The sequence below is a fragment of the Bos mutus genome, chromosome 3 (genome assembly GCF_027580195.1).
Source record: "Bos mutus isolate GX-2022 chromosome 3, NWIPB_WYAK_1.1, whole genome shotgun sequence".
NCBI classification, from domain to species: domain Eukaryota; kingdom Metazoa; phylum Chordata; class Mammalia; order Artiodactyla; family Bovidae; genus Bos; species Bos mutus.
Genome location: NC_091619.1, coordinates 108,542,375 through 108,558,744, shown reverse-complemented (window position 1 = coordinate 108,558,744; position 16,370 = coordinate 108,542,375). Strand labels below are relative to the sequence as shown.

General features: G+C 51.0%; 1 protein-coding gene across 1 annotated transcript in view; it reads right to left on the bottom strand.

Annotated features, from left to right (window-relative positions):
• DLGAP3 (DLG associated protein 3) overlaps positions 1–10,909 on the bottom strand; it is a 62,000-nt gene extending 51,091 nt beyond the window's left edge. The window contains exon 1 of the mRNA XM_070368475.1: positions 10,707–10,909. The gene's annotated coding sequence lies outside the window, so the exon portion shown is untranslated. The remainder of the gene's footprint in view (positions 1–10,706) is intronic.
• Between the last annotated feature and the right edge of the window lie 5,461 nt (positions 10,910–16,370).

Here is a 16,370-nt window from a genome sequence, read left to right as displayed (position 1 = left end):
CCCAAGGACATGCATCCTCTGAAGCCAGGCCGGGAGCACAAGTCTCACCCTACGCTGGGGGCCCTGGGTCCAACTGGAGGGGTCGGGGGGCGCTCAGGCAGGCAGGACCTAGAGGAGCCCCCTCCCATCCTCCTGTCTGTGTGGTGTCTCCTCGCCTCTCTTCTCCCTTTCTTCAACGTCCACGTGGGCAGAGTCGTTGCCATGACACCGCGGGCAGGTGGGCGGCTCTGGCGGCTGTCTCGGCCCAACCCCCATGCTCAGAGCCCAGGTGGGAGGGGAGCGGCGGCAGCGCCCCCGCCCCTGGTCCAGAGGCGAGCAGAGATTGGCAGAAGGCCCCTGTCACACACCCCAGAAGCCCTACGGGTCTCTAGCTCTTGGAAAGGAAGCAACCCAGATGCAGGCTTGGGGGTCTCGGGGAAGAGCTCTCAAAGAGGACTTGAGGCCTTCATCCCCGCCCATCCCCGGCCCCTAGGAGTCAGTGGGCGGCGCCGGAGGGGCTGCCCCACGCTCCCACCTCTTCCTCCGTTTCTCACCCGCCGGCCTCTAAGCTTCCCCCAGGTACTAAGTTTCCGTCGCTTCACCCTAGACGCTGAATGGACCTGCCTGAGGGCTAACCTCAGTGCCTCTTTCTGCAACCGAAGCTCAAGTCTCCCTGCTCTCTCCTTAGGGAGGATATCAGACCAAGCTGAGACTCTCAGAGAGACTCCTCCCCTACCACCAAACCCCCAGTCTGTCCTAGAAATTGGCTCTCCATTCCTTGGGTGTCCCCATATCCCTGAACTCGCACACCCTGGGGCAGGCGGGAACCGCTCACTCCGAAATCCATACTTGCGGTCACAGCAGCCACCCTACTAGGAAAAAGGACCAGAGAGGAGCAGGGAGAGGAGGAGGGACGGGGAAAGATGGGGGCCACCCAGTGGATGCCCTCTGAGGATGCTGTCCTGCCTCCCACCACATCTGGCCTCAGGAAGTCTGGGCCCAGCCAAAGGTCGCTGCCTCTGAGCACCCCTCTCAGGGTCCACGTGCCTCCCCCACTTGTCTCTAAGTCTCTGTGACTCTGATGTCTGAAGACCCTTTCCCCTGCTCAGGACCCAGGACCCTACCCTTGTTTGCTGAGGCAGAAGCCCTGCTGCTGCTGCTGCTGCTGCTGCTAAGTCGCTTCAGTCGTGTCGGACTCTGTGCGACCCCATAGACGGCAGAACCTGCCTGGCAGTCCTTTGAGCCTGGTTGACAGAGGCAGGCAGATGTGTGGAGAGCATCATCCAGGGTTAGCTGGAGGGTGTCCAGCTTGTCACTCAGTGCTCATGGCATCCATACCATATTAACATATAAAGACGTTTTTACTTTCTCCCTTAGCTTTCTTTGACTACGACAGTAGATATGACTGGCTAAACTGTAATACGTGTGCACACGTGGGCCTACGTGTGCATGTGCATGCATGCGTGTGTCGTGTACACTGTGTCTCCCTTTCGCCACCTCCACTCCTGATGTTCCCCATCAGGCTGCCCTCACCCTAAATTTCCACCAAAGCTCTTCCAGCCGGTTCCTAACTGGTCTCCCCACCTTGTATCTCGGCCTGGCCCGATCCACTCTCCTCACTGCCTGCCACTGTGATGTACCTAAGATCTGTGTGTAGTGGGTGCCTCTGAGCCAGGCACTTCTCGGAACACAGTGGGTGCCGAAGCAACACCAGATCTCTTCATGCTCCATTCTCATGAAGTTTATATCCTAGTGGAAAAGGAGATGCTGAGCAAATGCATGAAATAATGGAGGTGGTAAGTGCTGAAATTTTTTTCTTGAGGTGAGAGGACAGCATGACAAGGGGGCTATTTAAGATAGACTGTGGGGGAGGCCTCTCCAAAAAAGTGACTTTTGAGCGAAGACTTGAATCAAATGATGGAGTAAGTCACGCGGGTACCTGGGGGGAGAGCGCTTCAGGCTGAGGGGAAAGCAGCAGCCCTGAGATGAGGCTGTGCTCAGCTCAGCATCTTTGTGGAACCGAAAGGAAGCACTTGCAGGGAAGGAACTTGAAATCAGGAAGGTCACCAGAGGCTACTTTACACACAGCACTTCTGTCACTCAGGACCTACTAAGCAAGCACTCAGGATTTCACTCTGAGTGAGATGGAAAGCCATGGGAAAGGCATGATTCTGCTTCCCCACTGGCTCAGACGGTGAAGAATCTGCCTGCAATGCAGGAGACCTGGGTTCAATCCCTGGGTCAGGAAGATCCCCTAGAGAAGGGAATAGCTATCTACTCCAGTATTCTCACCTGGAGAAGTCCATGGACAGAGGAGCCTGGCAGGCTACAGTCTATGGGGTCGTAAAGAATCCAACATGACTGAGCAACTAACACTGTCTTAGGCTGGCTGCTTTCATGGGAAAGCTCTCTGGAGGAGGGGCTGGCAAGGGAGGAGGTAGGGAGACCAGTTGGGACATTTCCTGTCACTGAAACACCTTTCCCTAAAGTTGCCCACCTGGTGAATAGCTGTTCAAGCCTTGGCTCAATGGCCTCCTCTTCTATGGATCCTTTACTGAGGCCCTCCCTTTCACACTCCGGAACTGACCAAGCCCTCCACAGACTGCCCCCACTCCTTAGCCCCCATGAATACATCTGTCCTCCTGCTTTCCTGAACACTCTCCTTTCTTGGATCCAGGTCTAGACTGTAAGTTACCTGAGGTCGAGGACCATTCCCAGTGTCCGGCACAGTACATGGCTCAACACAGGCATGAGACAAACACTGGCTGAATGAATGGATGAATGTGAGGCACATGTGGTAGAAGAGGGACTCTTCGTAAGCTGTGGTTAACCTGGGTGAGTGAGGTCATGGGTTGCCATCGGGCCAATGTTAGGACACACATGCACGTCAGTTTGCTTCAATCATGCTTTACTGTTTGCGACCCATGGACTGTAGCCCCCCAGGCTCCTCTGTCCATGGTATTCCCCAGGCAAGAATACTGAAGTAGGTTGCCATGCCCTTGTCCAGGGAATGTTCCTGACCCAGGGATCGAACCTGCATCTCTTAAGTCACCTGAATTCTTTACTACTAGCACCACCTGGGAAGCTCAGTTTTAGCAAACGCCTCCATATTTAGTAAGTGCATACATATTTTGCATACTCTGTCTATATACATATGAGCATTAGCATGTATGTTTACATCAACAAATCCCTCTTTTGGTAGGTATATTCCTGTAGATTTTTTCATATGTACACATTAGAAAGTGCATTTATGTTGAGTTATGCATATTAAGGCAAAGACAAGTGATGTACACATATACATCTACACAAACACATATACATGTGTGCACAGGCTGATACACACACGTGGACCTCCATAAAATCCCTGCCCCTTTCATCCACTGAGCCCAGACTGTCCTGTTTGATTCTTGAAACCTCAGTAGTAATGTTCACGTTCAAGTTCTCAAACTCTTTCCCCGTATACACTCCTGGGCACCATAGCATTTGATCAGCCTTGAGCTCAGCTCCCTTACTCAGCTGTCCCCAAGGCCTAAACAGGTTTCTCCTCTGCAAACTTCCTTCATACGGATGGTGGTGGGGAAGAGTGAGGCCCCATGAAAGATAATTTAAGAGACCTCAAGGAGCCTGATTTTTGGAGAAGAGCTACAGGCATCAGAGTGGATCGAGTTCAAGCATGTGTGAAAACAACTTTTGAACGGCCCCAGTGTTCAGTCAGAATCTCTCTCTTTCATCCTTTCTGTCACATCTATTCACGCGGATGACAACTTATATACGTATATTCATATGCTGTTAATTCATGTGCTGCCACGTACATGCTCACGTGCACACTTACACTGACATATACATACGGTTGAGTGAGCACCCCACCCCCACAGGTTTAATTAGGTAATTGCCTTTATAGTCACATGTATACCCTGATGCATACATAGACTCCTACATATCTATACACATGTGTCTATGCAAACTCACAAATGTGTTCGTACACATTCATACAGCACTCTCACACTTACGTATGGACATATACGCAGTCACATACACACTCACAGGCAGAAATACACATGCACAGGCACCGGAAGAGCAGAAACACCCAGCCTCTCCTCTGGCTTTTCTATCCTATGCACAAAGCCGGAAGTCCATCTTCTCTCCAAGTGACACCACAAGCTTGCATTTGCTCTCTCCTCTTGCCAGGCTCCTAGTTCTTTCTGGAAAGTTGTTCGTATTATCAATAAGATATGCCCTACTCCTGGACATACTCCATTTCTACCCACTCACAGAAAAAAAAAAAAATGTCATTCCAAAAAAGGGCTTTGTTATCCACTTGTCTCATGCCTGGAATAATCAGTATTTCCACAGACAACCTGGGAGGCAGGGAACATGAAGCAAGTGCACCTCAGACTAGGAGCACCTTTTTCTACCCAAAAGGCAGCCCTCACTCCCATATATCTAAAACTTTTTAATTCTAAAAGGAGAAATGAAGGGAAAATATTAAGGCCAGGGTTCTTCCTCCCAGCCCCTCTGGGTATGGCCCACAGCTCCCAGATTCCAAAACAGCTATTGGGGCAGAGAAAAGAACAGTACAAACATTGTCTCTGGGCACTAAAACTTCTTGGAATACCTCTCTTCTTCCCTAGAGGGCAGCTTCATGATGTCCGGTGAAACCCTCCCACCCCTGGAGGCTTAAAAATGTAAAGAGTGGGGGTAACCTGGGCTCACAAGACTAAAAGAAGCAACTATTTAGAGAGCAGGAGCTGGTTAGGGAGCAGGGAAGCAAACTGAAGACCCCTCCCAGCAGGAAAGCAGCTGCTGGAACACTAGATCGTGAATGTAGCAAGACTCTCCAAGGGGCCAGGGAGAAGGGGGTGGACATCCAACATTCCATGTGGGGGTGGAGGGGTGACTGCTTCAGGCAGTAGCAGCAGCTCCAAAGTAAAGTCTTATCAAAGCTGTTATGTAACCAAGAGAGCTGAGTAGAGCACAAACACCTCCCCTCCCCAAACAGGCACCCACACCCACACCCACCACCTCCCAGCACCCACAGCACAGGAAAACTCAGCTCCTCCCAAGCAACCAGAGAAGAATCATCTTGACGAGTTACAGGAAAAACATGATGGGTGAGGGGCTCCTTATTAACCAGAAGTCACATCTGGAAAGGTTAGAACTGGTTCCGTTTGGGGTCCCTAACTGCCTCCCCTTTTTTCTTGAACTCCCTGCCACATCCATTTTTTGCCCAGCATCCAGAAACTTTCTCCTTCCTCTCCCCTCAAGAAGGATGCCATTTGAATATTTGATTGTTCTCCTGGGGATGGGAGGTGAAGCTGCCATGATCCACTCCTGCCTGTTGTTCCCCCCCAGTCTCATCTGCATGTCCTGACATTTGGCTCTCATCCCCCTGGGATGACAAGAGAAGGGACCCAGAGAAATAAATCCTTGCTCTATTCCCTTCAGATTTACAAAGATGGAGCATAAGAACCCAGAAAACTGAGATGATCCTGACCCTAAGTTAGTGGGGAAAAGATTTACAAAGAAGATGAGGATTGAAATCCAGAACCCCAATCCCCCAATTTGAGTAGTTTTTTTCTCCCCCATATTTTCCTCTTTTCCCATTGCCCCATCGCTAGTAGCCTCCTCCTTCTCTGCTCCATGGCACTGAACAACCCCACCCACTCCTTGAGTCCTTTGCTTGGAAACCTTCCTCCCCAACAAAAGTCTCTCTCAAATGCTGCTCTGAGCTGTGGCTGGGCTGGGCAAAACATGAGACAGTCTTGCAGAGTATTTCACTGCCTCTTTCCCGAATTCAAAAGTATAATGGGCAGGGGTATGCTACATGGTATAATTACCCAGAACTCCTGAGCTCTACCCAACCCGGCCTAAACCGGCAAAACCTGAACCCTCTTTAATTCAGATCTGCCTTGAGCCTGAACTTCTGGGACCCAGTAGGAGAAAGGCTGATGTCAGTACCCCCAAGCTTATTGCACTAAAAACTATCCAGGAGAAGAGAGCTCACAGCAGAAACATAATCATCTAGCCATACCCGCACACTAACCATATGGTAGTTTTAGAAAGGGGAGGAGGAACTGAAACAGGAAAAGAGGGGTCCCTTTCCCAAATACTATTAAGAACAGTGAGGCCTAAGGCCAGAGGAAGGACCCCAAAATCTATCTGTCCATCCAAGGACTCTGTCCTTGGAAAGTGGGTCATTTGGAAGAATTTTTCTAGTGAGCCCTCAACTCTGCCCATCACCGGTCCCCCAGTGCAGCCCCATTCAATACTCAGGACAGTTCCAAAGCAGCAAATCCTACCGAGTCAAATTCAGCACCTGGGACAGCTCCCAGCCACTCTGTGGCCCCATTGCCAGACAGGCAGGATGCCAGAAACGAAAGGCTTACCCCACTATACACCCTCTTTAGTACAGAAGCCCCTCTCCCATGCCCCTCCCACACTCGCTCCCATCCACCGGAGGCACCTGGTACTCCTCCTTTCTCTCTGTGTCCAAAGAAAGGAAAGAAACCCAGACACGAGACTTCCCTGAATGAGCCTAGAGAGAGGACCCCACCCACCTCCTTTCAGCCCTGAGCCTCTCAACGCCACTCACAGCTGGTTCTAAAACCACTTTCCTTCTCAACCACCACCCCCAAAAATAAAAGAAATACTCACGTGGGGGCTCCCAGCCCTGCAGGCAGATGTGGTGGGGGGAGGCAGAGACAGGTAGCTCCCCACACCCTGTTCTGAGCCCCCTTTCTGAAAGAGCCAGCTCCCATCTGGACTGGGGGGAGGAAAGATATGTGGAAGCACTGAGTGAGGGGAGGGGAGAAGGAAGAGGGGAGGAGGCAAGAGCGGGGGACTGCAGGGTGGGGATGTCAGGATAGGGGCGAGGGAATCCTTTTTAATTTCATTCTCTCCCCATGTCTACATCAGCCCTGCAGGCTCAGCTCTTTAATATTTACACACAGGAAGAGGAGAGGATGAGAAAGAACAGAGAGTGAGGAGGGCAGGGGATACCTGAGCTCAAAGGGGATAGAGGCAGGAGCCTTGGAGAGCTGGGTGCTCACACCATCCCCAGGTCATTTCCATTCTGAGCTCTTGACTGGAAGGAAGAAGGAACTCTGGGACCATTCTGTCCCTTTGTTAACAAGACACTTTGAAACAGCATCAGAAAAAGATCAGATCCCCACCCACATACCTGGACACCCCCACAAACCCAGATTTCTTGGGTGCCTTATGTTCAGATGGTAGAGGCAGTATTCATGCACAAGCATGTTCTGATGCTTGGAGGCATGTTTGCATGTGGGCTGCTGTGTAAAGGTACATGAACATGTCAGCTAGCATGTACAGGTTTCTACAAGTATGTTTTCAGGATATGCACATGTAACAGCCCCTGCAATCATATGCAAACTTATATAATCATATGTGTAAACCAGTCCCCAAGCAACCTCCCCACAGCTCCCCAGCTACAGTCCCAAGGACAAGGCCACCCACCTCCCCAGACTCCCTTATTCACAGGCCCCTCCCTCAAAGCCTCACTTTTTCTTTCTGTGACATGGGGAGAAGGGATGGTGGGAAGGCATGCTGCATTTGAGCCCAGGGACTTGACAAGTTATTAGCAACGATGAGCTGGCAGCTCGTTACCATAACGATGTTGCCACCACCTCACCCCAGCTCAAACCCAGACTCCCCAGACAGCAGGAGGCCCGCTGAGCCAGCAGCCTTCAGACTGGGGGGCTGGGGGGGGAAGAGGGAATCAAGACATAGCGCTTGTAGAGTGGAGGGTACGCAGCTGTTCTTCCACCCCCCACTGAGAGACAAAGCTTTGAATCTACCAAGTGGGAATGACATCAGACTCTGGAAAGGTTTCCTGACCATGGGGCTGGTAAGATACTGGAAGGGGTCTGTAGAAGTCCCTCTAGACAAAAGCTTCTGTTGTCATTTGCTCCTCTGTCCCCTCACTCAAAAGAATCTCTTCTACTGATATTAGTAGATTACTAGAAAAAACGAACAAATAGGAGGCTCTTCTATGAATTTTGATTTTCCCACCTATAAAATGGGAACACTTTTCTTTATCATTTACCCGAGACTCTGGGAAAGTTTAATCAGAAAGAGTTTAAGAGTAACCACAAACCCTCCAAAATCAGACAAGCCCCAGAAGCTTCTCTACCTAACTGGAACCTATAAACCTATAAAATAAGGAACTATCAGGCCAAAAAAATGCATCAGAAACTGGATGGTATGAAGCAAAATGGAGCTCAGCCAGCCCAGGTTCCAACATCAACTGGAGAGAGATGATGTGAGCTGCCAGGTAGCAGCCAGCTGCTGCCACAGAAGAAAGTCTGGGAGTCTGGCCTGCAGCAGTTTCAGCCCCTCACTGGCAAGAATTAAGAGATGCCATGGCCTACCTCAGTGGTGGGTATGGCTAGGAATCCCCATTCCCAGGAACATCTGTTAACTCCTTCTCTTTGGAAAGGGGTCCCAGGTCAAAGGGTCTATAGCCTTAGGGTTATTGAGTCTTTGCTTCTTTTCCCCAAATCCCCTCGGCTCTGTTTTAAGGAGCAAAAGGTGGGAGTGGGGGTTTCCAGGAATGGAAAGCAACATGGAAGTTTGGAAAGTTCCTGGGCTAAGATAGCTAGGAACCCACAAGTTTGCTGTGTGACCTTGGGCAAGTCCTCTCCCTTCTCTGGGCTTCAGTCTCCTCACTTTGTAATTAAGAGATTGGACCAAGTCAATTCTAAGTTTCCTCCCCTGGCCATCATTCTGTAACTACATATAAGCTCACTCCTTGGACATGAGCCCCCTGGCATTAAATGCAGTGGGCACTGCCTGCCAGATCAGTGGGGCAGTGGGGGGTGGGGGGGTGCGGGGGTGTATCTGAGGCTGTTCATCCTATGTTCGTGTTCCTTTTAGAAACACCTGCCACCCTAGCCCTCCCAGCTCCCTTTTTAGACCCTGATTCACTGCCAACTCACGAAGCCTCTCCCACCCCTCCCTCCTCTCTTCTCCCCCTCTCTCCCAGCTAGGCCTTGGCAGCTGGGTGCAGAAGTAGCCCCAGCACTCAGGGAATGCTGGGCGGAGGTGGAGGGCAGTGCCACCAGGGTCAGAGAGAGCACACCAGGGAGTACCACTCTCTAACCTTGGCCCAACCCAGCTCTTTGGGTCAGCAAAAGACCCGGGTTGGAGTCTTTCTGAACCTGTAATTAGCAGTGTGTGATTGTGGGGAATGCAATTCAACTCTCAAGCCTCAACATCCTCATCTGTAAGTGGGCATTATATTAGGTTGAACCACATGAAATTGCTGTTTTTGTAGGTAAAAAGCAAAGACAGTTGAATATTGGTAATTTCATATGACTTAACCTGCCCTGCCTGTTTCCTGGGGCTGTTGGGAAGAAGAGAAAGAGTTGAGAGGGGAGCATTTTTCAAAAGCCCTGAACTGATACAAGGACATTGTCTCTTAAATTATTACTTCAAAGAGCTTTTGCACAGACCCACCTGGAGTCAGTGGGCTGAACCAATGACCCAGAACTTAGAAATTGAGGACTTGGGAGTCTAGAGACAGCCACCTGCTCTGATGACTAAGAACAGGACAGAAGCCTCCACCTGGCCTCCTGAGCCCGTGGCGCTAAAGGGCCCTTGGTGAAACATCACTGGGGTGACACAGGTTCCAGACCTCAAGAAGGAGAAGCACACACAGGCACATACACTCCAGCTGCACCCCCACCCCACAAAACCCCAGGGGCCTCAGTGTCCAACTAGAACACAACCAGTAGCATCACAGAGGGTACCCCCTGGGGTAGGTGAAGGTGGGAACCAAGGTGGAAAGTGCCATGCAGCTCTTGCCTGAGTGGGGTGAGGAGTCCCAGGGGAAGGGGTTTGATCTGACCTCAGAAAAGTCCCATCTCTCTGTCCCATCCCCAGCACCTCACCAGGCATCCCCTGGGGGAGGAGGGGACAAAGCCTAGGTGTGCGTGATTTCGAATGAACCCAGCTCAGATACATTCTCACACAGCACGCACCCCCCAACCACACACACACACATTCACGCAGGCCACGGATACCCGAACCCACTCTCGGAAACAGTCACACCAGCACACACACATCTGTTCACATACACACTCAGAGGACCCCCCCCCCAAGCACACACGGTGACAACACACACACTCACACACATGTTCACAGATACATACACGGGAACACCCTCCATACTCACACTGCATACACCCACGGACACGCACACACTCACCCACAATGACACACGCACACTCTCGCTGCATACACTCACTGGCACACACAGCCACCCACAGACCCACACGGTGACACACACGCTCATCACAGACACACAGTGACATGCACTCACACTCACACACCTGCAGAGGAAAACTTCTCTCCGGATCTCCCTGAAACCTCCACTTCCCCCCACCACTCTGCTGGCTACTCCCGCTCAGACCCAAGCCTCAGCCGGCCCGGGGCTGGGCCGGGGCTGGTAGCCCCGCGGCTCTCCCCAAGAGCCGGTCCCCGCTCCTCGTGGTCTCCCAGCCGTCCCTCTGGTCAGGCCCGCGGACAGCCAGGCCCGGGCAGGGGCGGCGGAGGAGGCCCAGCCTTCCCCCATCCCCGGACCGGGAGCCGAGGCCGCCGGAGCCCGGGGCGTGGGCGGCGCCGGGGCCGCAGCCAGGCCGAGGCTGGGGGGCGCTGCAGAGGGCGCGGCGCGCGCGGCCCGGTCCCCACCCCTCCCCGCGGCTTACCTGGCCCGGCTCGGGCTCCGGCCGGGTTACATGGTGCCGGCGGCCCGGGCCGGGGGCGCTGCGGCGGCGGCGGGCGGGCAGGCAGAGACGGGGCCCGGCACTGCGGAGCCCCCGGCGGAGGGGCCGCGCCGGCTGCGGAGCCCCGAGCGAGCGCCGAGCGGCAGCGGGCGCGGGAGCGGGAGGTGGCCAAGCCACGGAGGCTGGATTTCCCGGGGACCAGGAAGGGGAGGCGGGGGGATCCCGCCCGCGCGCTCCGCCCCCGCCCCCGCCCCCGCGCAGGGCTGCCGGGCCCGGAGCCGGCGAGAGGGAGGGGGCCGAGCTCCCCGCCCCCGCACGGGACCCAGGAGGGCCGAGGTCGCCGCCAGCGGACGGCCGCCCAGGTCTCCGAGGAGCGCCCGCCTAGGGGAGGCTGAGCGACGGCGCTGGGAGGCCCAGGCGGGGGTGCGAATAAGCTCCCCCTCCCCGGGGACCACCGGGTCCGCGTCCGCTGGGGACCCAGGAACGGGCACACACAGTGTCACGGTCACGCACGGCCGCCTAGGCACAGGTCCGAAGCCCAGAGACGGGCGCTTGGGGAAAGAGTCACACAGCCTCCCAGACAGGGTCTCGCGCCCCACCGAGGCACAGTCACACCCTGAATGTCACACAGCCCCCCGGGCGCATCCCTCTAGGAGACGCTTTTCGGGTTTCGCGGATGAGCTACCCGACTGCAGCTGCTGGCCGCAGGTCTAAGGGCCCCTCTTCAGCCCTGCGTCCCCGGCTGGGGCGCCGTGCCGGGCTCAGAACCACAGACTGGATAGAGTCCCTCACCCACAGCCCAGGCAGCCCCACTGTGTGGAGGGAAAACCCCGCTCGACCTGCGGGCTTTGCCGGGGCCCCACCTGTGCCCACTGTGTCCGCCCACCTCTAGGCCCTGAGCCAGGGGTCGTGCCAAGGCGGAGGCGGGGTGGGGGAGGGAAAAGGAACGGTCCGGAGCACAGCCGGAGGCTGCAGAGCCGGGACTCGGGCTGCGGGAGCCAGGAGAGGCGGAGGAGAAAGACTGCAGCAGTCCCTGGCTGGAATCCGTCTTGGCGCCCAGGGCGGTGCTGTAATGGGGGGGAGGGGGCGCACTGGGGAAACCGCCTGGGGAGGGGCTGGCTCTGGGTTCTGATTTCCTGAGGTGGGTGTGAGGGGAGCTCGGCCTCAGACGCTGAAAGTTGGGGTGGAGAGTAGCGTGCATCCTTAAAGCCGTCTTCCCTCTTCCTTCGTCCACCTTTTCTGGTCTGGAAAGCTGGGACGGTGAGGAGTGGGTTTGGGAGGCTAGGGAGACTGACCATCCTCCTCTCTAGAAATAGACAGACCTTGGAATAGTTTTGATTCAATATCCACCCGACAACCTTCTCCCTGTACCTCTTTGGGGCCACTGGCTCTCCTTATATAAAGGGGGAAACTGAAGATAGAAGAAGTAGAAGTCACAGGCCCAAGTGAATTAAAACTGAGAGTCACACCCTTTCCCCTTTTCCCAAGACGTTTAAAGATGCCACATGACATAAAGTTCTGGGGGGAGATAGGCAGACTGGTCACCTGTCCTGCTGCCTACAAGACCTAGTCAATCAAGAAGTTTCACCCTGAGCTAAGGTTGCAGAGAATTCCCAGCCCAGAGATCAGCCAAGACCAGATGCCAGGGAAAATCAGATAGAAAGCTGATCCTAGGAACCCACTTTAGAACTGCAAGAAGCATCTCACTTGCCATGAAGCATAAGAACAGCCTTCATGCAGGATGTTAAAAGGCACCGCCACGTTTTCTCAGGGTTTTTTAAATTATTATTATTTTATTTATTTATTTTTGACTGTGCAGAGTCTTCATTGCTGCCTGCAGGCTTTCTCTGGTTGCAGTGAGCATGGTGCACAGGTGTCCCATTGCAGCGGCTCTTCTTATTTCGGAGCACAGGCTCTAGGGCGTGCAGGTCCAATAGTTGGGGCACATGGTCATCGTTGTCGCACAGCATGTGGAATCTTCCCGGAACAGGGATCGAACCCATGTCTCCTGCATTGTCAGGCGGATTCTTAATCACTGGACCACCAGGGAGGTCCTTCTCAGTTCTAAAATGTACATTCTGTTCACTATTCTGAAACTGGAAACGCATCTCACAAAGGATAGGGACATTTTATGTGGTTCTCTACTTTTCTCTTACAGTTTGTATAAAAGCATTGACATATATTAGAATTAGGAAATGGTGTCGTTTTCATCTGTTCCCTCCACGAATATTTACTGATTGTACCTGGCACCTTGCTAGCCTGCTGGGGCATAAAGATTAGTCAGACAGACTTTAGACAGTGTTCTCTCACACCCATCCAGTAGTGTATGAGGGAGACTGAGAGGTAAATCAGTCATTACTCTCAGGGCCAGCTTCACAGGACTGTGAGTGTACAGTCACACAGAGCCTCACACTTACAAGCTTTATGCTCTGCTGTCACTGTTTTGAAATTCTCAATAATTTCTTTAACAAGGGACCTTGCACTCCACAAATCATGACTGCTGTGTTAAGAATTCCATGCCTTAATAGAGATGAGCACTAAATACTTTTAGAATCTAGAGCTCTGTCTGGGTGAAGAAAGGTAGTCAAAGAAGTCAAGAAGCATAACAGAAGCATTTGAATAGAGTCTCCAAGACTAGAAGAGAGAATTAGAGAGCCACACAGGTGCAGAGACAGAGAAACTCATCAAAATGTCAGTCAAGCAGTATGGCAGACTAGGTGCCTGGTTGATCCTCCCACTGAAAACATGATAAATGATTTTTTTTTAATGATAGATGAAATATATTTTTAAATCTTCTTAAATGCATCAATGAGCTGGTAAAAAAAAAAAAAAAAATCCCTCCAGCCAAAATCTAAGTGAAGACAGAACCAGAGAAGTAAGCAGAGCACTGAACCCAACTTTAGCCTTGGGGACTATAATACCTTGGTTGCAAAAGTGGCACTAATTTACCCCTCCATGAATCCATGATTTTGCCATATGACTTTGCAACTCCCTGCATCAAGAAAAGGCTCTGTTTTTCCACTCCTTAAATCTGGATGGACTTGTGACTTGCTTTAACCAACAGAATATGGAAAAAGTCATGGTGTGTCTATTCTGAGCCTAAGCTGTAAGAGGCTTGCCTGCTTCTACTCTTTCTCCTGGTCTTCTGCCTTCTTTGTGAGAACAAGCCTGGTAACCTGCTGTTGGATGAGAGACAAGATGCAAGAGAGCCTTGCTATCCAAGACAAGGTCATCATAGATCAGCCTGTAACCAGCTGACCCCCAAACATGTGAGAGAGTCCAGCCAAGAGCAACAGAGACATATATCTCACTGTGGCTGACTGTAGACACTTAAGTGAGACCAGCTGAATGAGAAGAACCACTCAGTCGGTCCGAGGACTGTTGAGTAATAATAATGCTTATTAATTGGAGCCACTGAGAAAACCACTATTCTAAAGGACACAGGTACCCCAGTGTTCATTGCAGCACTATTCACAATAGCCAGGACATGGAAGCAACCTAGATATGTATTGACAGAAGAATGGATAAAGAAGGTGTGGTACATATATATGGTGGAATATAACACAGCCATTAAAAAGAACGAATTTGAATCAGTTCTAGTGAGGTGGATGAACTTAGAGCCTGTTATATGAAGTGAAGTAAGTCAGAAAGAGTCAGGTCAGGTGGTTCAGTAGTCCCATCTCTTTCAGAATTTTCCACAGTTTATTGTGATCCACACAGTCAAAGGCTTTGGCATAGTCAATAAAGCAGAAATAGATGTTTTTCTGGAACTCTCTTGCTTTTTCCATGATCCAGCAGATGTTGGCAATTTGATCTCTGGTTCCTCTGCCTTTTCTAAAACCAGCTTGGACAATGGAAGTTCACAGTTCATGTATTGCTGAAGCCTGGCTTGGAGAATTTTGAGCATTACTTTACTAGTGTGTGAGATGAGTGCAATTGTGAGGTAGTTTGATCATTCTTTGGCATTGCCTTTCTTTGGGATTGGAATGAAGACTGACCTTTTCCAGTCCTGTGGCCACTGCTGAGTTTTCCAAATTTGCTGGCATATTGAGTGCAGCACTTTCACAGCATCATCTTTCAGGATTTGAAATAGCTCAACTGGAATTCCATCACCTCCACTAGCTTTATTCGTAGTGATGCTTTCTAAGGCCCACTTGACTTCACATTCCAGGATGTCTGGCTCTAGGTGAGTGATCACACCATCGTGATTATCTGGGTCGTGAAGATCTTTTTTGTACAGTTCTTCTGTGTATTCTTGCCACCTCTTCTTAATATCCTCTGCTTCTGTTAGGTCCATACCATTTCTGTCCTTTATGGAGCCCATCTTTGCATGAAATGTTCCCTTGGTATCTCTAATTTTCTTGAAGAGATCTCTAGTCTTTCCCATTCTGTTGTTTTCCTCTATTTCTTTGCATTGATTGCTAAGGAAGGCCTTCTTATCTCTCCTTGCTATTCTTTGGAACTCTGCATTCAGATGCTAATATCTTTCCTTTTCTCCTTTGCTTTTCGCTTCTCTTCTTTTCACAGCTATTTGTAAGGCATCCCCAGACAGCCATTTTGCTTTTTTGCATTTCTTTTCCATGGGGACGGTCTTGATCCCTGTCTCCTATACAATGTCATGAACCTCATTCCATAGTTCATCAGGCACTCTATCTATCAGATCTAGGCCCTTAAATCTATTTCTCACTTCCACTGTATAATCATAAGGGATTTGATTTACATCATACCTGAATGGTGTGGTGGTTTTCTCCACTTTCTTCAATTTAAGTCTGAATTTGGCAATAAGGAGTTCATGATCTGAGCCACAGTCAGCTCCCAGTCTTGTTCTTGCTGACTGTATAGAGCTTCTCCATCTTTGGCTGCAAAGAATATAATCAATCTGATTTCGGTGTTGACCATCTGGTGATGTCCATGTGTAGAGTCTTCTCTTGTGTTGTTAGAAGAGGGTGTTTGCTATGACCAGTGCGTTCCCTTGGCAAAACTCTATTAGCCTTTGCCCTGCTTCATTCCGTACTCCAAGGCCAAAAATTTGCCTGTTACTCCACGTGTTTCTTGACTTCCTACTTTTGCATTCCAGTCCCCTATAATGAAAAGGACATCTTTTTTGGGTGTTCTAAAAGGTCTTGTAGGTCTTCATAAAACCATTCAACTTCAGCTTCTTCAGTGATACTGGTTAAGGCATAGGCTTGGATTACCGTGATATTGAATGGTTTGCCTTGGAAGATAGGCAGATCATTCTGTCATTTTTGAGATTGCATCCAAGTACTGCATTTCGGACTGTTTTGTTGACCATGATGGCTACTCCATTTCTTCTAAGGGATTCCTGCCCGCAGTAGTAGATATCATGGTCATCTGAGTTAAATTCACCCATTCCAGTCCATTTTAGTTCACCGATTTCTAGAATGTTGACATTCACTCTAGCCATATCCTGTTTGAGCACTTCCAATTTGCCTTGATTCATGGACCTAACATTCCAGGTTCCTATGCAATATTGCTCTTTACAGCATCAGAAAGGTCTTTACAGCATTGCTTCCATCACCAGTCACATCCACAACTAGGTATTGTTTTTGCTTTGGCTCCATCCCTTCATTCTTTCTGGAGTTATTTCTCCACTGATCTCCAGTAGCATATTGGGCACCTACCGAC